At 50.2% G+C, this 26,566-nt stretch overlaps 1 long non-coding RNA gene across 1 annotated transcript in view; it reads right to left on the bottom strand.

Moving 5' to 3' along the window:
• The window catches only part of LOC140716698 (uncharacterized), a 157,691-nt gene that overhangs the window by 90,077 nt on the left and 41,048 nt on the right, over nucleotides 1-26,566 (bottom strand). The gene's annotated exons all lie outside the window — the stretch shown is intronic.

Raw genomic sequence — 26,566 nt, 5'->3', positions numbered from 1 at the left:
CCATGACAGATGGAGGACCTTCATCACTGTAGGGCACCCTTAGAGATGTATGACCTTCATCACTGTAGGGCACCATGAGAGATGCTGGACCTTCATCACTGTAGGGCATCCTTAGAGATGGATGACCTTCATCGCTGTAGGGCACCATGAGAGATGGTGGACCTTCATCACTGTAGGGCACCATGAGAGATCAATGACCTTCATCACTGTAGGGTACCATGAGAGATGGAGGACCTTCATCACTGTAGGGCACCCTTAGAGATGTATGATCTTCATCACTGTAGGGCACCATGAGAGATGGTGGACCTTCATCTCTGTAGGGCACCATGAGATGACCTTCATCACTGAAGGGCACCATCACTGTAGGGCACCATGAGAGATGGATGACCTTCATCACTGTCGGGCACCATGAGAGATGGAAGACCTTCATCACTGTAGGGCACCATGACAGATGGATGACCTTGGTCACAATAGAACACCATGAGAGAAGGATGACTTCATCAATGTAGGGCACCATGAAAGATGGATGACCTTCAACACTGTAGGGCACCATGAGAGATGGAGTACATTCATCACTGTAGGGCACCCTGAGAGATGGATGACCTTCATCACTGTAGGGCACCATGAGAGATGGAGGACCTTCATCACTGAAGGGCACCATGAGAGATGGATGACCTTCATCACTGTAGGGCACCATGAGAGATGGATGACCTTCATCACTGTAGGGCACCATGAGAGATGGAGGACCTTCATCACTGTAGGGCACCATGAAAGATGGAGGACCTTCATCACTGTAGGGCACCATGACAGATGGAGGACCTTCATCACTGTAGGGCACCCTTAGAGATGTATGACCTTCATCACTGTAGGGCACCATGAGAGATGGTGGATCTTCATCACTGTAGGGCATCCTTAGAGATGGATGACCTTCATCGCTGTAGGGCACCATGAGAGATGGTGGACCTTCATCACTGTAGGGCACCATGAGAGATGGATGACCTTCATCACTGTAGGGCGCCATGAGAGATGGATGACCTTCATCACTGTAGGGCACCATGAGAGATGGAGGACATTCATCACTGTAGGGCACCATGAGAGATGGATGACCTTCATCACAGTAGGGCACCAAGAGAGATGGATGACCTTCATCACTGTAGGGCACCATGAGAGATGGATGACCTTCATCACTGTAGGGCAACATGAGAGACGGATGACCTTCATCACTGTAGGGCACCATGAGAGACGGAGGACCTTCATCACTGTAGAGCACCATGAGAGACGGATGACTTTCTTCACTGTAGGGCACCATGAGAGATGGATGACCTTCATCACTGTAGGGCACCATGAGAGATGGAGGACCTTCATCACTGTAGGGCACCATGAGAGATGGATGACCTTCATCACTGTAGGGCACCATGAGAGATGGAGGACCTTCATCACTGTAGGGCACGATGAAAGATGGAGGACCTTCATCACTGTAGGGCACCATGACAGATGGAGGACCTTCATCACTGTAGGGCACCCTTAGAGATGTATGACCTTCATCACTGTAGGGCACCATGAGAGATGGTGGACCTTCATCACTGTAGGGCATCCTTAGAGATGGATGACCTTCATCGCTGTAGGGCACCATGAGAGATGGTGGACCTTCATCACTGTAGGGCACCATGAGAGATGGATGACCTTCATCACTGTAGGGTACCATGAGAGATGGAGGACCTTCATCACTGTAGGGCACCCTTAGAGATGTATGATCTTCATCACTGTAGGGCACCATGAGAGATGGTGGACCTTCATCACTGTAGGGCACCCTTAGAGATGGATGACCTTCATCGCTGTAGGGCACCATGAAGATGGTGGACCTTCATCACTGTAGGGCACCCTTAGAGATGGATGACCTTCATCGCTGTAGGGCACCATGAAGATGCTGGACCTTCATCACTGTAGGGCACCCTTAGAGATGGAGGACCTTCATCACTGTAGGGCACCATGAGAGATGGAGTACCTTCATCACTGTAGGGCACCATGAGAGATGGATGACTTTCATCACTGTAGGGCACCATGAGAGAAGGAGGACCTTCATCACTGTAGGGCACCATGAGAGATGGAGTACCTTCATCACTGTTGGGCACCATCAGAGATGGAGGACCTTCATCATGTTTTGATCCCAGCCCCCTCCTTCCTGAGAATCGCAAGATCGCTATTAATTTTGGTCTTGGACCCAGGAAATGAGAGAGAATCCTCAGAAAGACTACACAACGGATTTGACCATTGTTTCTTGGAGACACCTTTGTGGATTGCGACCCTATGCTACGTGCCCGCTATCAGGGCTAAGTGTACAACCTCGGGCAATGTGGGGTGGGGATTGTATCACCCCACTTTGGTTGACATCTACAACCCTGCAAGTCAAGATAAAAGAGGGGCTGCAGGGGGCAGTACCCTAGCGACACACCAGAAGGAGACACCATCGCTCATCGCTCCCGTGATAACGGGAAGCTATTCGGAAGCCACATGTAGTCCGTTCTCCTGGCCTGGGGAACGAGTGGCTGATAACACCGAAAAGGACTTCGAACTGACAACGGGGAACCCACGTTCCCGAATCAACGGTTTGCGTGCAAAAAGACAGGCAAGTTTCTCTTCTCACCAAAAATCTCTCTCTCTCTCTCCAACAAGTGAAACCCAGCGGTCCCCAAACGGCTAAAGCTTGCAGGAGTTCGAGAGACTTTTATATTTCCATCGGACAATATTTTACACCTAGACAAAGCGATAGAGCTACTTCTTATTGATGATTATTACAATACCCGCGCTTTAGATTGAGTATTGATGACATATATTATCTGAATGTTTGTATTAACCTTACCCTTACTTTTGTGCCCCTTTATAAATAAAAATGTTAAAAAATAGTACCCTCAGACTTCAGCGGACCTCTCTATCTTTGCTGGTAAGAGACCCAGTTACGGGGTTCGTAACAATTACTGTAGGGCACCATAAGATGTAGAGGATGTTCATCACTGTAGGGCACCATGAGAGATGGAGGACCTTCATCACTGTAGGGCACCATGAGAGCTGGATAACCTTCATCACTGTAGGGCACCATGAGAGATGGAGGACCTTCATCACTGTAGGGCACCATGAGAGATGGATGACCTTCATCACTGTAGGGCACCCTGAGAGATGGATGACCTTCATCACTGTAGGGCACCATGAGAGATGGAGTACCTTCATCACTGTAGGGCACCACGAGAGATGGATGACCTTCATCACTGTAGGGCACCCTGAGAGATGGATGACCTTCATCACTGTAGGGCACAATGAGAGATGGATGACCTTCAACACTGTAGGGCACCATGAGAGATGGAGTACATTCATCACTGTAGGGCACCCTGAGAGATGGATGACCTTCATCACTGTAGGGCACCATGAGAGATGGATGACCTTCATCACTGAAGGGCACCATGAGAGATGGAGGACCTTCATCACTGTAGGGCACCATGAGAGATGGAGGACAGTTATCACTGTAGGGCACCATGAGAGATGGATGACCTTCATCACTGTAGGGCACCATGAGAGATGGAGTACATTCATCACTGTAGGGCACCATGAGAGATGGATGACCTTCATCACTGTAGCGCACCATGAGAGATGGAGTACCTTCATCACTGTTGGGCACCATCAGAGATGGAGGACCTTCATCATGTTTTGATCCCAGCCCCCTCCTTCCTGAGAATCGCAAGATCGCTATTAATTTTGGTCTTGGACCCAGGAAATGAGAGAGAATCCTCAGAAAGACTACACAACGGATTTGACCATTGTTTCTTGGAGACACCTTTGTGGATTGCGACCCTATGCTACGTGCCCGCTATCAGGGCTAAGTGTACAACCTCGGGCAATGTGGGGTGGGGATTGTATCACCCCACTTTGGTTGACATCTACAACCCTGCAAGTCAAGATAAAAGAGGGGCTGCAGGGGGCAGTACCCTAGCGACACACCAGAAGGAGACACCATCGCTCATCGCTCCCGTGATAACGGGAAGCTATTCGGAAGCCACATGTAGTCCGTTCTCCTGGCCTGGGGAACGAGTGGCTGATAACACCGAAAAGGACTTCGAACTGACAACGGGGAACCCACGTTCCCGAATCAACGGTTTGCGTGCAAAAAGACAGGCAAGTTTCTCTTCTCACCAAAAATCTCTCTCTCTCTCTCCAACAAGTGAAACCCAGCGGTCCCCAAACGGCTAAAGCTTGCAGGAGTTCGAGAGACTTTTATATTTCCATCGGACAATATTTTACACCTAGACAAAGCGATAGAGCTACTTCTTATTGACAATTATTACAATACCCGCGCTTTAGATTGAGTATTGATGACATATATTATCTGAATGTTTGTATTAACCTTACCCTTACTTTTGTGCCCCTTTATAAATAAAAATGTTAAAAAATAGTACCCTCAGACTTCAGCGGACCTCTCTATCTTTGCTGGTAAGAGACCCAGTTACGGGGTTCGTAACAATTACTGTAGGGCACCATAAGATGTAGAGGATGTTCATCACTGTAGGGCACCATGAGAGATGGAGGACCTTCATCACTGTAGGGCACCATGAGAGCTGGATAACCTTCATCACTGTAGGGCACCATGAGAGATGGAGGACCTTCATCACTGTAGGGCACCATGAGAGATGGATGACCTTCATCACTGTAGGGCACCCTGAGAGATGGATGACCTTCATCACTGTAGGGCACCATGAGAGATGGAGTACCTTCATCACTGTAGGGCACCACGAGAGATGGATGACCTTCATCACTGTAGGGCACCCTGAGAGATGGATGACCTTCATCACTGTAGGGCACAATGAGAGATGGATGACCTTCAACACTGTAGGGCACCATGAGAGATGGAGTACATTCATCACTGTAGGGCACCCTGAGAGATGGATGACCTTCATCACTGTAGGGCACCATGAGAGATGGATGACCTTCATCACTGAAGGGCACCATGAGAGATGGAGGACCTTCATCACTGTAGGGCACCATGAGAGATGGAGGACAGTTATCACTGTAGGGCACCATGAGAGATGGATGACCTTCATCACTGTAGGGCACCATGAGAGATGGAGTACATTCATCACTGTAGGGCACCATGAGAGATGGATGACCTTCATCACTGTAGCGCACCATGAGAGATGGAGGACCTTCATCACTGTAGGGCACCATGAGAGATGGATGACCTTCATCACTGTAGGGCACCATGAGAGATGGATGACCTTCATCACTGTAGGACACCATGAGAGATGGATGACCTTCATCACTGTAGGGCGCCATGAGAGATGGATGACCTTCATCACTGTAGGGCACCATGAGAGATGGAGGACATTCATCTCTGTAGGGCACCATGAGAGATGGATGACCTTCATCACTGTAGGGCACCATGAGAGATGGATGACCTTCATCACTGTAGGGCACCATGAGAGATTGAGGACCTTCATCACTGTAGGGCACCATGAGAGATGGAGTACATTCATCACTGTATGGCACCATGAGAGCTAAGTGACCTTCATCACTGTAGGGCACCATGAGAGATGGAGGACCTTTATCACTGTAGGGCATCCTTAGAGATGGATGACCTTCATCGCTGTAGGGCACCATGAGAGATGGTGGTCCTTCATCACTGTAGGGCACCCATAGAGATGGAGGACCTTCATCAGTGTAGGGCACCATGAGAGATGGAGTACCTTCATCACTGTAGGGCACCATGAGAGATGGATGACTTTCATCACTGTAGGGCACCATGAGAGATGGAGGACCTTCATCACTGCAGGGCACCATGAGAGATGGAGGACCTTCATCACTGTAGGGCACCATGAGAGATGGAGGACCTTCATCACTGTAGGGAACCATGAGAAATGGAGGACCTTCATCACTGTAGGGCACCATGAGAGATGGAGTACATTCATCGCTGTAGGGCACCCTGAGAGATGGATGACCTTCATCAATGTAGGGCACCATGAGAGATGGATGACCTTCAACACTGTAGGGCACCATGAGAGATGGAGGACATTCATCACTGTAGGGCACCATGAGAGATGGAGGACCTTCATCACTGTAGGGCACCATGAGAAGACCTTCTTCACTGAAGGGCACCATCACTGTAGGGCACCATGAGAGATGGATGACCTTCATCACTGTAGGGTACCATGAGAGATGGAGGACCTTCATCACTGCAGGGCACCCTTGGAGATGTATGATCTTCATCGCTGTAGGGCACCATGAGAGATGGATGACCTTCATCACTGTAGGGCACCCTGAGAGATGGAGGACCTTCATCACTGTAGGGCACCATGAGAGATGGAGTACCTTCATCACTGTAGGGCACCATGAGAGATGGATGACCTTCATCACTGTAGGGCACCCTGAGAGATGGAGGACCTTCATCACTGTAGGGCACCATGAGAGATGGAGGACCTTCATCACTGTAGGGCACCATGAGAGATGGATGACCTTCATCACTGAAGGTCACCATGAGAGATGGATGACCTTCATCACTGTAGGGCACATTGAGAGATGGATGACCTTCATCACTGTAGGGCACCATGAGAGATGGAGGACCGTTATCACTGTAGGGCACCATGAGAGATGGATGACCTTCATCACTGTAGGACACCATGAGAGATGGATGACCTTCATCACTGTAGGGCGCCATGAGAGATGGATGACCTTCATCACTGTAGGGCACCATGAGAGATGGAGGACATTCATCTCTGTAGGGCACCATGAGAGATGGATGACCTTCATCACTGTAGGGCACCATGAGAGATGGATGACCTTCATCACTGTAGGGCACCATGAGAGATTGAGGACCTTCATCACTGTAGGGCACCATGAGAGATGGAGTACATTCATCACTGTATGGCACCATGAGAGCTAAGTGACCTTCATCACTGTAGGGCACCATGAGAGATGGAGGACCTTTATCACTGTAGGGCATCCTTAGAGATGGATGACCTTCATCGCTGTAGGGCACCATGAGAGATGGTGGTCCTTCATCACTGTAGGGCACCCATAGAGATGGAGGACCTTCATCAGTGTAGGGCACCATGAGAGATGGAGTACCTTCATCACTGTAGGGCACCATGAGAGATGGATGACTTTCATCACTGTAGGGCACCATGAGAGATGGAGGACCTTCATCACTGCAGGGCACCATGAGAGATGGAGGACCTTCATCACTGTAGGGCACCATGAGAGATGGAGGACCTTCATCACTGTAGGGAACCATGAGAAATGGAGGACCTTCATCACTGTAGGGCACCATGAGAGATGGATGACCTTCATCACTGTAGGGCACCATGAGAGATGGATGACCTTCAACACTGTAGGGCACCATGAGAGATGGAGGACATTCATCACTGTAGGGCACCATGAGAGATGGAGGACCTTCATCACTGTAGGGCACCATGAGAAGACCTTCTTCACTGAAGGGCACCATCACTGTAGGGCACCATGAGAGATGGATGACCTTCATCACTGTAGGGTACCATGAGAGATGGAGGACCTTCATCACTGTAGGGCACCCTTGGAGATGTATGATCTTCATCACTGTAGGGCACCATGAGAGATGGATGACCTTCATCACTGTTGGGCACCCTGAGAGATGGAGGACCTTCATCACTGTAGGGCACCATGAGAGATGGAGGACCTTCATCACTGTAGGGCACCATGAGAGATGGATGACCTTCATCACTGAAGGTCACCATGAGAGATGGATGACCTTCATCACTGTAGGGCACATTGAGAGATGGATGACCTTCATCACTGTAGGGCACCATGAGAGATGGAGGACCGTTATCACTGTAGGGCACCATGAGAGATGGATGACCTTCATCACTGTAGGGCACCATGAGAGATGGAGTACATTCATCACTGTAGGGCACCATGAGAGATGGATGACCTTCATCACTGTAGCGCACCATGAGAGATGGAGGACCTTCATCACTGTAGGGCACCATGAGAGATGGAGGACCTTCATCACTGTAGGGCACCATGAGAGATGGATGACCTTCATCACTGTAGGGCACCATGAGAGATGGATGACCTTCATCACTGTAGGGCACCATGAGAGATGGAGGACATTCATCACTGTAGGGCACCATGAGAGATGGATGACCTTCATCACTGTAGGGCACCCTTAGAGATGGAGGACCTTCATCACTGTAGGGCACCATGAGAGATGGAGTACCTTCATCACTGTAGGGCACCATGAGAGATGGATGACCTTCATCACTGTAGGGCACCATGAGAGATGGAGGACCTTCATCACTGCAGGGCACCATGAGAGATGGAGGACCTTCATCACTGTAGGGCACCATGAGAGATGGAGGACCTTCATCACTGTAGGGCACCATGAGAAATGGAGGACCTTCATCACTGTAGGGCACCATGAGAGATGGAGTACATTCATCGCTGTAGGGCACCCTGAGAGATGGATGACCTTCATCACTGTAGGGCACCATGAGAGATGGATGACCTTCTACACTGTAGGGCACCATGAGAGATGGAGGACATTCATCACTGTAGGGCACCATGAGAGATGGAGGACCTTCATCACTGTAGGGCACCATGAGAAGACCTTCTTCACTGAAGGGCACCATCACTGTAGGGCACCATGAGAGATGGATGACCTTCATCACTGTAGGGTACCATGAGAGATGGAGGACCTTCATCACTGTAGGGCACCCTTGGAGATGTATGATCTTCATCACTGTAGGGCACCATGAGAGATGGTGGACCTTCATCACTGTAGGGCACCCTTAGAGATGGAGGAGCTTCATCACTGTAGGGCACCATGAGAGATGGAGTACCTTCATCACTGTAGGGCACCATGAGAGATGGATGACCTTCATCACTGTAGGGCACCCTGAGAGATGGAGGACCTTCATCACTGTAGGGCACCATGAGAGATGGAGGACCTTCATCACTGTAGGGCACCATGAGAGATGGATGACCTTCATCACTGAAGGGCACCATGAGAGATGGATGACCTTCATCACTGTAGGGCACATTGAGAGATGGAGGACCGTTATCACTGTAGGGCTCCATGAGAGATGGAGGACCGTTATCACTGTAGGGCTCCATGAGAGATGGATGACCTTCATCACTGTAGGGCACCATGAGAGATGGATGACCTTCATCACTGTAGGGCACCATGAGAGATGGAGTACATTCATCACTGTAGGGCACCATGAGAGATGGATGACCTTCATCACTGTAGCGCACCATGAGAGATGGAGGACCTTCATCACTGTAGGGCACCATGAGAGATGGATGACCTTCATCACTGTAGGGCACCATGAGAGATGGATGACCTTCATCACTGTAGGGCACCATGAGAGATGGATGACCTTCATCACTGTAGGGCGCCATGAGAGATGGATGACCTTCATCACTGTAGGGCACCATGAGAGATGGAGGACATTCATCACTGTAGGGCACCATGAGAGATGGATGACCTTCATCACTGTAGGGCACCATGAGAGATGGATGACCTTCATCACTGTAGGGCACCATGAGAGATGGATGACCTTCATCACTGTAGGGCGCCATGAGAGATGGATGACCTTCATCACTGTAGGGCACATTGAGAGATGGATGACCTTCATCACTGTAGGGCACCATGAGAGATGGATGACCTTCATCACTGTAGGGCACCATGAGAGATGGATGACCTTCATCACTGTAGGGCACCATGAGAGATGGAGTACATTCATCACTGTAGGGCACCATGAGAGATGGAGGACATTCATCACTGTAGGGCACCATGAGAGATGGATGACCTTCATCACTGTAGGGCACCCTTAGAGATGGAGGACCTTCATCACTGTAGGGCACCATGAGAGATGGAGTACCTTCATCACTGTAGGGCACCATGAGAGATGGATGACCTTCATCACTGTAGGGTACCATGAGAGATGGAGGACCTTCATCACTGCAGGGCACCATGAGAGATGGAGGACCTTCATCACTGTAGGGCACCATGAGAGATGGAGGACCTTCATCACTGTAGGGCACCATGAGAAATGGAGGACCTTCATCACTGTAGGGCACCATGAGAGATGGAGTACATTCATCGCTGTAGGGCACCCTGAGAGATGGATGACCTTCATCACTGTAGGGCACCATGAGAGATGGATGACCTTCAACACTGTAGGGCACCATGAGAGATGGAGGACATTCATCACTGTAGGGCACCATGAGAGATGGAGGACCTTCATCACTGTAGGGCACCATGAGAAGACCTTCTTCACTGAAGGGCACCATCACTGTAGGGCACCATGAGAGATGGATGACCTTCATCACTGTAGGGTACCATGAGAGATGGAGGACCTTCATCACTGCAGGGCACCCTTGGAGATGTATGATCTTCATCACTGTAGGGCACCATGAGAGATGGATGACCTTCATCACTGTAGGGCACCCTGAGAGATGGAGGACCTTCATCACTGTAGGGCACCATGAGAGATGGAGTACCTTCATCACTGTAGGGCACCATGAGAGATGGATGACCTTCATCACTGTAGGGCACCCTGAGAGATGGAGGACCTTCATCACTGTAGGGCACCATGAGAGATGGAGGACCTTCATCACTGTAGGGCACCATGAGAGATGGATGACCTTCATCACTGAAGGTCACCATGAGAGATGGATGACCTTCATCACTGTAGGGCACATTGAGAGATGGATGACCTTCATCACTGTAGGGCACCATGAGAGATGGAGGACCGTTATCACTGTAGGGCACCATGAGAGATGGATGACCTTCATCACTGTAGGACACCATGAGAGATGGATGACCTTCATCACTGTAGGGCGCCAAGAGAGATGGATGACCTTCATCACTGTAGGGCACCATGAGAGATGGAGGACATTCATCTCTGTAGGGCACCATGAGAGATGGATGACCTTCATCACTGTAGGGCACCATGAGAGATGGATGACCTTCATCACTGTAGGGCACCATGAGAGATTGAGGACCTTCATCACTGTAGGGCACCATGAGAGATGGAGTACATTCATCACTGTATGGCACCATGAGAGCTAAGTGACCTTCATCACTGTAGGGCACCATGAGAGATGGAGGACCTTTATCACTGTAGGGCATCCTTAGAGATGGATGACCTTCATCGCTGTAGGGCACCATGAGAGATGGTGGTCCTTCATCACTGTAGGGCACCCATAGAGATGGAGGACCTTCATCAGTGTAGGGCACCATGAGAGATGGAGTACCTTCATCACTGTAGGGCACCATGAGAGATGGATGACCTTCATCACTGTAGGGCACCCTGAGAGATGGAGGACCTTCATCACTGTAGGGCACCATGAGAGATGGAGGACCTTCATCACTGTAGGGCACCATGAGAGATGGATGACCTTCATCACTGAAGGGCACCATGAGAGATGGATGACCTTCATCACTGTAGGGCACATTGAGAGATGGAGGACCGTTATCACTGTAGGGCTCCATGAGAGATGGAGGACCGTTATCACTGTAGGGCTCCATGAGAGATGGATGACCTTCATCACTGTAGGGCACCATGAGAGATGGATGACCTTCATCACTGTAGGGCACCATGAGAGATGGAGTACATTCATCACTGTAGGGCACCATGAGAGATGGATGACCTTCATCACTGTAGCGCACCATGAGAGATGGAGGACCTTCATCACTGTAGGGCACCATGAGAGATGGATGACCTTCATCACTGTAGGGCACCATGAGAGATGGATGACCTTCATCACTGTAGGGCACCATGAGAGATGGATGACCTTCATCACTGTAGGGCGCCATGAGAGATGGATGACCTTCATCACTGTAGGGCACCATGAGAGATGGAGGACATTCATCACTGTAGGGCACCATGAGAGATGGATGACCTTCATCACTGTAGGGCACCATGAGAGATGGATGACCTTCATCACTGTAGGGCACCATGAGAGATGGATGACCTTCATCACTGTAGGGCGCCATGAGAGATGGATGACCTTCATCACTGTAGGGCACATTGAGAGATGGATGACCTTCATCACTGTAGGGCACCATGAGAGATGGATGACCTTCATCACTGTAGGGCACCATGAGAGATGGATGACCTTCATCACTGTAGGGCACCATGAGAGATGGAGTACATTCATCACTGTAGGGCACCATGAGAGATGGAGGACATTCATCACTGTAGGGCACCATGAGAGATGGATGACCTTCATCACTGTAGGGCACCCTTAGAGATGGAGGACCTTCATCACTGTAGGGCACCATGAGAGATGGAGTACCTTCATCACTGTAGGGCACCATGAGAGATGGATGACCTTCATCACTGTAGGGTACCATGAGAGATGGAGGACCTTCATCACTGCAGGGCACCATGAGAGATGGAGGACCTTCATCACTGTAGGGCACCATGAGAGATGGAGGACCTTCATCACTGTAGGGCACCATGAGAAATGGAGGACCTTCATCACTGTAGGGCACCATGAGAGATGGAGTACATTCATCGCTGTAGGGCACCCTGAGAGATGGATGACCTTCATCACTGTAGGGCACCATGAGAGATGGATGACCTTCAACACTGTAGGGCACCATGAGAGATGGAGGACATTCATCACTGTAGGGCACCATGAGAGATGGAGGACCTTCATCACTGTAGGGCACCATGAGAAGACCTTCTTCACTGAAGGGCACCATCACTGTAGGGCACCATGAGAGATGGATGACCTTCATCACTGTAGGGTACCATGAGAGATGGAGGACCTTCATCACTGCAGGGCACCCTTGGAGATGTATGATCTTCATCACTGTAGGGCACCATGAGAGATGGATGACCTTCATCACTGTAGGGCACCCTGAGAGATGGAGGACCTTCATCACTGTAGGGCACCATGAGAGATGGAGTACCTTCATCACTGTAGGGCACCATGAGAGATGGATGACCTTCATCACTGTAGGGCACCCTGAGAGATGGAGGACCTTCATCACTGTAGGGCACCATGAGAGATGGAGGACCTTCATCACTGTAGGGCACCATGAGAGATGGATGACCTTCATCACTGAAGGTCACCATGAGAGATGGATGACCTTCATCACTGTAGGGCACATTGAGAGATGGATGACCTTCATCACTGTAGGGCACCATGAGAGATGGAGGACCGTTATCACTGTAGGGCACCATGAGAGATGGATGACCTTCATCACTGTAGGACACCATGAGAGATGGATGACCTTCATCACTGTAGGGCGCCAAGAGAGATGGATGACCTTCATCACTGTAGGGCACCATGAGAGATGGAGGACATTCATCTCTGTAGGGCACCATGAGAGATGGATGACCTTCATCACTGTAGGGCACCATGAGAGATGGATGACCTTCATCACTGTAGGGCACCATGAGAGATTGAGGACCTTCATCACTGTAGGGCACCATGAGAGATGGAGTACATTCATCACTGTATGGCACCATGAGAGCTAAGTGACCTTCATCACTGTAGGGCACCATGAGAGATGGAGGACCTTTATCACTGTAGGGCATCCTTAGAGATGGATGACCTTCATCGCTGTAGGGCACCATGAGAGATGGTGGTCCTTCATCACTGTAGGGCACCCATAGAGATGGAGGACCTTCATCAGTGTAGGGCACCATGAGAGATGGAGTACCTTCATCACTGTAGGGCACCATGAGAGATGGATGACTTTCATCACTGTAGGGCACCATGAGAGATGGAGGACCTTCATCACTGCAGGGCACCATGAGAGATGGAGGACCTTCATCACTGTAGGGCACCATGAGAGATGGAGGACCTTCATCACTGTAGGGAACCATGAGAAATGGAGGACCTTCATCACTGTAGGGCACCATGAGAGATGGATGACCTTCATCACTGTCGGGCACCATGAGAGATGGATGACCTTCAACACTGTAGGGCACCATGAGAGATGGAGGACATTCATCACTGTAGGGCACCATGAGAGATGGAGGACCTTCATCACTGTAGGGCACCATGAGAAGACCTTCTTCACTGAAGGGCACCATCACTGTAGGGCACCATGAGAGATGGATGACCTTCATCACTGTAGGGTACCATGAGAGATGGAGGACCTTCATCACTGTAGGGCACCCTTGGAGATGTATGATCTTCATCACTGTAGGGCACCATGAGAGATGGATGACCTTCATCACTGTAGGGCACCCTGAGAGATGGAGGACCTTCATCACTGTAGGGCACCATGAGAGATGGAGGACCTTCATCACTGTAGGGCACCATGAGAGATGGATGACCTTCATCACTGAAGGTCACCATGAGAGATGGATGACCTTCATCACTGTAGGGCACATTGAGAGATGGATGACCTTCATCACTGTAGGGCACCATGAGAGATGGAGGACCGTTATCACTGTAGGGCACCATGAGAGATGGATGACCTTCATCACTGTAGGGCACCATGAGAGATGGAGTACATTCATCACTGTAGGGCACCATGAGAGATGGATGACCTTCATCACTGTAGCGCACCATGAGAGATGGAGGACCTTCATCACTGTAGGGCACCATGAGAGATGGAGGACCTTCATCACTGTAGGGCACCATGAGAGATGGATGACCTTCATCACTGTAGGGCACCATGAGAGATGGATGACCTTCATCACTGTAGGGCACCATGAGAGATGGAGGACATTCATCACTGTAGGGCACCATGAGAGATGGATGACCTTCATCACTGTAGGGCACCCTTAGAGATGGAGGACCTTCATCACTGTAGGGCACCATGAGAGATGGAGTACCTTCATCACTGTAGGGCACCATGAGAGATGGATGACCTTCATCACTGTAGGGCACCATGAGAGATGGAGGACCTTCATCACTGCAGGGCACCATGAGAGATGGAGGACCTTCATCACTGTAGGGCACCATGAGAGATGGAGGACCTTCATCACTGTAGGGCACCATGAGAAATGGAGGACCTTCATCACTGTAGGGCACCATGAGAGATGGAGTACATTCATCGCTGTAGGGCACCCTGAGAGATGGATGACCTTCATCACTGTAGGGCACCATGAGAGATGGATGACCTTCAACACTGTAGGGCACCATGAGAGATGGAGGACATTCATCACTGTAGGGCACCATGAGAGATGGAGGACCTTCATCACTGTAGGGCACCATGAGAAGACCTTCTTCACTGAAGGGCACCATCACTGTAGGGCACCATGAGAGATGGATGACCTTCATCACTGTAGGGTACCATGAGAGATGGAGGACCTTCATCACTGTAGGGCACCCTTGGAGATGTATGATCTTCATCACTGTAGGGCACCATGAGAGATGGTGGACCTTCATCACTGTAGGGCACCCTTAGAGATGGAGGAGCTTCATCACTGTAGGGCACCATGAGAGATGGAGTACCTTCATCACTGTAGGGCACCATGAGAGATGGATGACCTTCATCACTGTAGGGCACCCTGAGAGATGGAGGACCTTCATCACTGTAGGGCACCATGAGAGATGGAGGACCTTCATCACTGTAGGGCACCATGAGAGATGGATGAACTTCATCACTGAAGGGCACCATGAGAGATGGATGACCTTCATCACTGTAGGGCACATTGAGAGATGGAGGACCGTTATCACTGTAGGGCTCCATGAGAGATGGAGGACCGTTATCACTGTAGGGCTCCATGAGAGATGGATGACCTTCATCACTGTAGGGCACCATGAGAGATGGATGACCTTCATCACTGTAGGGCACCATGAGAGATGGAGTACATTCATCACTGTAGGGCACCATGAGAGATGGATGACCTTCATCACTGTAGCGCACCATGAGAGATGGAGGACCTTCATCACTGTAGGGCACCATGAGAGATGGATGACCTTCATCACTGTAGGGCACCATGAGAGATGGATGACCTTCATCACTGTAGGGCACCATGAGAGATGGATGACCTTCATCACTGTAGGGCGCCATGAGAGATGGATGACCTTCATCACTGTAGGGCACCATGAGAGATGGAGGACATTCATCACTGTAGGGCACCATGAGAGATGGATGACCTTCATCACTGTAGGGCACCATGAGAGATGGATGACCTTCATCACTGTAGGGCACCATGAGAGATGGAGGACATTCATCACTGTAGGGCACCATGAGAGATGGATGACCTTCATCACTGCAGGGCACCATGAGAGATGGAGGACATTCATCACTGTAGGGCACATTGAGAGATGGATGACCTTCATCACTGTAGGGCACCATGAGAGATGGATGACCTTCATCACTGTAGGGCACCATGAGAGATGGAGTACATTCATCACTGTAGGGCACCATGAGAGATGGAGGACATTCATCACTGTAGGGCACCATGAGAGATGGATGACCTTCATCACTGTAGGGCACCCTTAGAGATGGAGGACCTTCATCACTGTAGGGCACCATGAGAGATGGAGTACCTTCATCACTGTAGGGCACCATGAGAGATGGATGACCTTCATCACTGTAGGGTACCATGAGAGATGGAGGACCTTCATCACTGCAGGGCACCATGAGAGATGGAGGACCTTCATCACTGTAGGGCACCATGAGAGATGGAGGACCTTCATCACTGTAGGGCACCATGAGAAATGGAGGACCTTCATCACTGTAGGGCACCATGAGAGATGGAGTACATTCATCGCTGTAGGGCACCCTGAGAGATGGATGACCTTCATCACTGTAGGGCACCATGAGAGATGGATGACCTTCAACACTGTAGGGCATCATGAGAGATGGAGGACATTCATCACTGTAGGGCACCATGAGAGATGGAGGACCTTCATCACTGTAGGGCACCATGAGAAGACCTTCTTCACTGAAGGGCACCATCACTGTAGGGCACCATGAGAGATGGATGACCTTCATCACTGTAGGGTACCATGAGAGATGGAGGACCTGCATCACTGTAGGGCACCCTTGGAGATGTATGATCTTCATCACTGTAGGGCACCATGAGAGATGGTGGACCTTCATCACTGTAGGGCACCCTTAGAGATGGAGGACCTTCATCACTGTAGGGCACCATGAGAGATGGAGTACCTTCATCACTGTAGGGCACCATGAGAGATGGATGACCTTCATCACTGTAGGGCACCCTGAGAGATGGAGGACCTTCATCACTGTAGGGCACCATGAGAGATGGAGGACCTTCATCACTGTAGGGCACCATGAGAGATGGATGACCTTCATCACTGAAGGGCACCATGAGAGATGGATGACCTTCATCACTGTAGGGCACATTGAGAGATGGAGGACCGTTATCACTGTAGGGCTCCATGAGAGATGGAGGACCGTTATCACTGTAGGGCTCCATGAGAGATGGATGACCTTCATCACTGTAGGGCACCATGAGAGATGGATGACCTTCATCACTGTAGGGCACCATGAGAGATGGAGTACATTCATCACTGTAGGGCACCATGAGAGATGGATGACCTTCATCACTGTAGCGCACCATGAGAGATGGAGGACCTTCATCACTGTAGGGCACCATGAGAGATGGATGACCTTCATCACTGTAGGGCACCATGAGAGATGGATGGCCTTCATCACTGTAGGGCACCATGAGAGATGGATGACCTTCATCACTGTAGGGCGCCATGAGAGATGGATGACCTTCATCACTGTAGGGCACCATGAGAGATGGAGGACATTCATCACTGTAGGGCACCATGAGAGATGGATGACCTTCATCACTGTAGGGCACCATGAGAGATGGATGACCTTCATCACTGTAGGGCACCATGAGAGATGGAGGACATTCATCACTGTAGGGCACCATGAGAGATGAATGACCTTCATCACTGTAGGGCACCATGAGAGATGGAGGAAATTCATCACTGTAGGGCACCATGAGAGATGGATGACCTTCATCACTGTAGGGCACCATGAGAGATGGATGACCTTCATCACTGTAGGGCACCATGAGAGATTGAGGACCTTCATCACTGTAGGGCACCATGAGAGATGGAGTACATTCATCACTGTATGGCACCATGAGAGCTAAGTGACCTTCATCACTGTAGGGCACCATGAGAGATGGATGACCTTCATCACTGTAGGGCACCATGAGAGATGGAGGACATTCATCACTGTAGGGCACCATGAGAGATGGAGTACATTCATCGCTGTAGGGCACCCTGAGAGATGGATGACCTTCATCAATGTAGGGCACCATGAGAGATGGATGACCTTCAACACTGTAGGGCACCATGAGAGATGGAGGACATTCATCACTGTAGGGCACCATGAGAGATGGAGGACCTTCATCACTGTAGGGCACCATGAGAAGACCTTCTTCACTGAAGGGCACCATCACTGTAGGGCACCATGAGAGATGGATGACCTTCATCACTGTAGGGTACCATGAGAGATGGAGGACCTTCATCACTGTAGGGCACCCTTGGAGATGTATGATCTTCATCACTGTAGGGCACCATGAGAGATGGTGGACCTTCATCACTGTAGGGCACCCTTAGAGATGGAGGACCTTCATCACTGTAGGGCACCATGAGAGATGGAGTACCTTCATCACTGTAGGGCACCATGAGAGATGGATAACCTTCATCACTGTAGGGCACCCTGAGAGATGGAGGACCTTCATCACTGTAGGGCACCATGAGAGATGGAGGACCTTCATCACTGTAGGGCACCATGAGAGATGGATGACCTTCATCACTGAAGGTCACAATGAGAGATGGATGACCTTCATCACTGTAGGGCACATTGAGAGATGGATGACCTTCATCACTGTAGGGCACCATGAGAGATGGAGGACCGTTATCACTGTAGGGCACCATGAGAGATGGATGACCTTCATCACTGTAGGGCACCATGAGAGATGGAGTACATTCATCACTGTAGGGCACCATGAGAGATGGATGACCTTCATCACTGTAGCGCACCATGAGAGATGGAGGACCTTCATCACTGTAGGGCACCATGAGAGATGGATGACCTTCATCACTGTAGGGCACCATGAGAGATGGATGACCTTCATCACTGTAGGGCACCATGAGAGATGGATGACCTTCATCACTGTAGGGCACCATGAGAGATGGATGACCTTCATCACTGTAGGGCACCATGAGAGATGGAGGACATTCATCACTGTAGGGCACCATGAGAGATGGATGACCTTCATCACTGTAGGGCACCCTTAGAGATGGAGGACCTTCATCACTGTAGGGCACCATGAGAGATGGAGTACCTTCATCACTGTAGGGCACCATGAGAGATGGATGACCTTCATCACTGTAGGGCACCATGAGAGATGGAGGACCTTCATCACTGCAGGGCACCATGAGAGATGGAGGACCTTCATCACTGTAGGGCACCATGAGAGATGGAGGACCTTCATCACTGTAGGGCACCATGAGAAATGGAGGACCTTCATCACTGTAGGGCACCATGAGAGATGGAGTACATTCATCGCTGTAGGGCACCCTGAGAGATGGATGACCTTCATCACTGTAGGGCACCATGAGAGATGGATGACCTTCAACACTGTAGGGCACCATGAGAGATGGAGGACATTCATCACTGTAGGGCACCATGAGAGATGGAGGACCTTCATCACTGTAGGGCACCATGAGAAGACCTTCTTCACTGAATGGCACCATCACTGTAGGGCACCATGAGAGATGGATAACCTTCATCACTGTAGGGTACCATGAGAGATGGAGGACCTTCATCACTGTAGGGCACCCTTGGAGATGTATGATCTTCATCACTGTAGGGCACCATGAGAGATGGTGGACCTTCATCACTGTAGGGCACCCTTAGAGATGGAGGAGCTTCATCACTGTAGGGCACCATGAGAGATGGAGTACCTTCATCACTGTAGGGCACCATGAGAGATGGATGACCTTCATCACTGTAGGGCACCCTGAGAGATGGAGGACCTTCATCACTGTAGGGCACCATGAGAGATGGAGGACCTTCATCACTGTAGGGCACCATGAGAGATGGATGACCTTCATCACTGAAGGGCACCATGAGAGATGGATGACCTTCATCACTGTAGGGCACATTGAGAGATGGAGGACCGTTATCACTGTAGGGCTCCATGAGAGATGGAGGACCGTTATCACTGTAGGGCTCCATGAGAGATGGATGACCTTCATCACTGTAGGGCACCATGAGAGATGGATGACCTTCATCACTGTAGGGCACCATGAGAGATGGAGTACATTCATCACTGTAGGGCACCATGAGAGATGGATGACCTTCATCACTGTAGCGCACCATGAGAGATGGAGGACCTTCATCACTGTAGGGCACCATGAGAGATGGATGACCTTCATCACTGTAGGGCACCATGAGAGATGGATGACCTTCATCACTGTAGGGCACCATGAGAGATGGATGACCTTCATCACTGTAGGGCGCCATGAGAGATGGATGACCTTCATCACTGTAGGGCACCATGAGAGATGGAGGACATTCATCACTGTAGGGCACCATGAGAGATGGATGACCTTCATCACTGTAGGGCACCATGAGAGATGGATGACCTTCATCACTGTAGGGCACCATGAGAGATGGAGGACATTCATCACTGTAGGGCACCATGAGAGATGGATGACCTTCATCACTGTAGGGCACCATGAGAGATGGAGGACATTCATCACTGTAGGGCACCATGAGAGATGGAGGACATTCATCACTGTAGGGCACCATGGGAGATGGATGACCTTCATCACTGTAGGGCACCCTTAGAGATGGAGGACCTTCATCACTGTAGGGCACCATGAGAGATGGAGTACCTTCATCACTGTAGGGCACCATGAGAGATGGATGACCTTCATCACTGTAGGGCACCCTTAGAGATGGAGGACCTTCATCACTGTAGGGCACCATGAGAGATGGAGTACCTTCATCACTGTAGGGCACCATGAGAGATGGATGACCTTCATCACTGTAGGGCACCATGAGAGATGGAGGACCTTCATCACTGCAGGGCACCATGAGAGATGGAGGACCTTCATCACTGTAGGGCACCATGAGAGATGGAGGACCTTCATCACTGTAGGGCACCATGAGAAATGGAGGAACTTCATCACTGTAGGGCACCATGAGAGATGGAGTACATTCATCGCTGTAGGGCACCCTGAGAGATGGATGACCTTCATCACTGTAGGGCACCATGAGAGATGGATCACCTTCAACACTGTAGGGCACCATGAGAGATGGAGGACATTCATCACTGTAGGGCACCATGAGAGATGGAGGACCTTCATCACTGTAGGGCACCATGAGAAGACCTTCTTCACTGAAGGGCACCATCACTGTAGGGCACCATGAGAGATGGATGACCTTCATCACTGTAGGGTACCATGAGAGATGGAGGACCTTCATCACTGTAGGGCACCCTTGGAGATGTATGATCTTCATCACTGTAGGGCACCATGAGATATGGTGGACCTTCATCACTGTAGGGCACCCTTAGAGATGGAGGACCTTCATCACTGTAGGGCACCATGAGAGATGGAGTACCTTCATCACTGTAGGGCACCATGAGAGATGGATGACCTTCATCACTGTAGGGCACCCTGAGAGATGGAGGACCTTCATCACTGTAGGGCACCATGAGAGATGGAGGACCTTCATCACTGTAGGGCACCATGAGAGATGGATGACCTTCATCACTGAAGGGCACCATGAGAGATGGATGACCTTCATCACTGTAGGGCACATTGAGAGATGGAGGACCGTTATCACTGTAGGGCTCCATGAGAGATGGAGGACCGTTATCACTGTAGGGCTCCATGTGAGATGGATGACCTTCATCACTGTAGGGCACCATGAGAGATGGATGACCTTCATCACTGTAGGGCACCATGAGAGATGGAGTACATTCATCACTGTAGGGCACCATGAGAGATGGAGGACCTTCATCACTGTAGCGCACCATGAGAGATGGAGGACCTTCATCACTGTAGGGCACCATGAGAGATGGATGACCTTCATCACTGTAGGGCACCATGAGAGATGGATGACCTTCATCACTGTAGGGCACCATGAGAGATGGATGACCTTCATCACTGTAGGGCGCCATGAGAGATGGATGACCTTCATCACTGTAGGGCACCATGAGAGATGGAGGACATTCATCACTGTAGGGCACCATGAGAGATGGATGACCTTCATCACTGTAGGGCACCATGAGAGATGGATGACCTTCATCACTGTAGGGCACCATGAGAGATGGAGGACATTCATCACTGTAGGGCACCATGAGAGATGAATGACCTTCATCACTGTAGGGCACCATGAGAGATGGAGGACATTCATCACTGTAGGGCACCATGAGAGATGGATGACCTTCATCACTGTAGGGCACCATGAGAGATGGATGACCTTCATCACTGTAGGGCACCATGAGAGATTGAGGACCTTCATCACTGTAGGGCACCATGAGAGATGGAGTACATTCATCACTGTATGGCACCATGAGAGCTAAGTGACCTTCATCACTGTAGGGCACCATGAGAGATGGATGACCTTCATCACTGTAGGGAACCATGAGAGATGGAGGACATTCATCACTGTAGGGCACCATGAGAGATGGATGACCTTCATCACTGTAGGGCACCATGAGAGATGGATGACCTTCATCACTGTAGGGCACCATGAGAGATGGAGGACATTCAATACTGTAGGGCACCATGAGAAATGGATGACCTTCATCACTGTAGGGCACCATGAGAAATGGAGGACATTCATCACTGTAGGGCACCATGAGAGATGGATGATCTTCATCACTGTAGGGCACCATGAGAGATGGTGGACCTTCATCACTGTAGGGCACCCTTAGAGATGGAGGACCTTCATCACTGTAGGGCACCATGAGAGATGGAGTACCTTCATCACTGTAGGGCACCATGAGAGATGGATGACCTTCATCACTGTAGGGCACCCTGAGAGATGGAGGACCTTCATCACTGTAGGGCACCATGAGAGATGGAGGACCTTCATCACTGTAGGGCACCATGAGAGATGGATGACCTTCATCACTGAAGGGCACCATGAGAGATGGATGACCTTCATCACTGTAGGGCACATTGAGAGATGGAGGACCGTTATCACTGTAGGGCTCCATGAGAGATGGAGGACCGTTATCACTGTAGGGCTCCATGAGAGATGGATGACCTTCATCACTGTAGGGCACCATGAGAGATGGATGACCTTCATCACTGTAGGGCACCATGAGAGATGGAGTACATTCATCACTGTAGGGCACCATGAGAGATGGATGACCTTCATCACTGTAGCGCACCATGAGAGATGGAGGACCTTCATCACTGTAGGGCACCATGAGAGATGGATGACCTTCATCACTGTAGGGCACCATGAGAGATGGAGGACATTCATCACTGTAGGGCACCATGAGAGATGAATGACCTTCATCACTGTAGGGCACCATGAGAGATGGAGGACATTCATCACTGTAGGGCACCATGAGAGATGGATGACCTTCATCACTGTAGGGCACCATCAGAGATTGAGGACCTTCATCACTGTTGGGCACCATGAGAGATGGAGTACATTCATCACTGTATGGCACCATGAGAGCTAAGTGACCTTCATCACTGTAGGGCACCATGAGAGATGGAAGACCTTCATCACTGTAGGGCACCATGAGAGATGGAGGACATTCATCACTGTAGGGCACCATGAGAGATGGATGACCTTCATCACTGTAGGGCACCATGAGAGATGGATGACCTTCATCACTGTAGGGCACCATGAGAGATGGAGGACATTCATCACTGTAGGGCACCATGAGAGATGGATGACCTTCATCACTGTAGGGCACCATGAGAAATGGAGGACATTCATCACTGTAGGGCACCTTGAGAGATGGATGACCTTCATCACTGTAGGGCACCATGAGAGATGGATGACCTTCATCACTGTAGGGCACCATGAGAGATTGAGGACCTTCATCACTGTAGGGCACCATGAGAGATGGAGTACATTCATCACTGTATGGCACCATGAGAGCTAAGTGACCTTCATCACTGTAGGGCACCATGAGAGATGGAGGACCTTCATCACTGTAGGGCATCCTTAAGAGATGGATGACCTTCATCGCTGTAGGGCACCATGAGAGATGGTGGACCTTCATCACTGTAGGGCACCCTTAGAGATGGAGGACCTTCATCACTGTAGGGCACCATGAGAGATGGAGTACCTTCATCACTGTAGGGCACCATGAGAGATGGAGGACCTTCATCACTGTAGGGCACCATGAGAAATGGAGGAACTTCATCACTGTAGGGCACCATGAGAGATGGAGTACATTCATCGCTGTAGGGCACCCTGAGAGATGGATGACCTTCATCACTGTAGGGCACCATGAGAGATGGATCACCTTCAACACTGTAGGGCACCATGAGAGATGGAGGACATTCATCACTGTAGGGCACCATGAGAGATGGAGGACCTTCATCACTGTAGGGCACCATGAGAAGACCTTCTTCACTGAAGGGCACCATCACTGTAGGGCACCATGAGAGATGGATGACCTTCATCACTGTAGGGCACCCTGAGAGATGGAGGACCTTCATCACTGTAGGGCACCATGAGAGATGGATGACCTTCATCACTGTAGGGCACCATGAGAGATGGAGGACCTTCATCACTGTAGGGCACCATGAGAAATGGAGGACCTTCATCACTGTAGGGCACCATGAGAGATGGAGTACATTCATCGCTGTAGGGCACCCTGAGAGATGGATGACCTTCATCACTGTAGGGCACCATGAGAGATGGATCACCTTCAACACTGTAGGGCACCATGAGAGATGGAGGACATTCATCACTGTAGGGCACCATGAGAGATGGAGGACCTTCATCACTGTAGGGCACCATGAGAAGACCTTCTTCACTGAAGGGCACCATCACTGTAGGGCACCATGAGAGATGGAGGACCTTCATCACTGTAGGGCACCATGAGAGATGGAGGACCTTCATCACTGTAGGGCACCATGAGAGATGGATGACCTTCATCACTGTAGGGCACCATGAGAGATGGAGGACCTTCATCACTGTAGGGCACCATGAGAAATGGAGGACCTTCATCACTGTAGGGCACCATGAGAGATGGAGTACATTCATCGCTGTAGGGCACCCTGAGAGATGGATGACCTTCATCACTGTAGGGCACCATGAGAGATGGATGACCTTCAACACTGTAGGGCGCCATGAGAGATGGAGGACATTCATCACTGTAGGGCACCATGAGAGATGGAGGACCTTCATCACTGTAGGGCACCATGAGAAGACCTTCTTCACTGAAGGGCACCATCACTGTAGGGCACCATGAGAGATGGATGACCTTCATCACTGTAGGGTACCATGAGAGATGGAGGACCTTCATCACTGTAGGGCACCCTTGGAGATGTATGATCTTCATCACTGTAGGGCACCATGGGAGATGGTGGACCTTCATCACTGTAGGGCACCCTTAGAGATGGAGGACCTTCATCACTGTAGGGCACCATGAGAGATGGAGTACCTTCATCACTGTAGGGCACCATGAGAGATGGATGACCTTCATCACTGTAGGGCACCCTGAGAGATGGAGGACCTTCATCACTGTAGGGCACCATGAGAGATGAAGGACCTTCATCACTGTAGGGCACCATGAGAGATGGAGGACCTTCATCACTGTAGGGCACCATGAGAGATGGAGGACCTTCATCACTGTTGGGCACCATGAGAGATGTTATGATCCCAGCCCCCTCCTTCCTGAGAATCGCAAGATCGCTATTAATTCTGGTCTTGGACCCAGAGAATCCTCAGAAAGACTACACAACGGATTTGACCGTTGTTTCTTGGAGACACCTTTGTGGATTGCGACCCTATGCTACGTGCCCGCTATCAGGGCTAAGTGTACAACCTCGGGCAATGTGGGGTGTGGATTGTATCACCCCACTCTGGTTGACATCTACAACCCTGCAAGTCAAGATAAAAGAGGGGCTGCAGGGGGCAGTACCCTAGCGACACACCAGAAGGAGACACCATCGCTCATCGCTCCCGTGATAACGGGAAGCTATTCGGAAGCCACATGTAGTCCGTTCTCCTGGCCTGGGGAACGAGTGGCTGATAACACCGAAAAGGACTTCGAACTGACAACGGGGACCCACGTTCCCGATTCAACGGTTTGCGTCCTAAAAGACTGGCAAGTATCTCTTCTCACCAAAAATCTCTCTCTCTCTCTCTCCAACAAGTGAAACCCAGCTGTCCCCAAACGGCTAAAGCTTGCAGGAGCTCGAGAGACTTTTATATTTCCATCGGACAATATTTTACCCCTAGACAAAGCGATAGAGCTACTTCTTATTGATGATTATTACAATACCGGCGCTTTAGATTGAGTATTGATGACATATATTATCTGAATGTTTGTATTAACATTACCCTTACTTTTGTGCCCCTTTATAAATAAAAATGTTAAAAAATAGTACCCTCAGACTTCAGCGGACC

This window comes from Hemitrygon akajei, chromosome 26, assembly GCF_048418815.1.
Source record: "Hemitrygon akajei chromosome 26, sHemAka1.3, whole genome shotgun sequence".
NCBI lineage: Eukaryota > Metazoa > Chordata > Chondrichthyes > Myliobatiformes > Dasyatidae > Hemitrygon > Hemitrygon akajei.
Note: the sequence above shows the minus strand (reverse complement) of the source record. Positions and strands in the feature narration are given on the sequence as shown.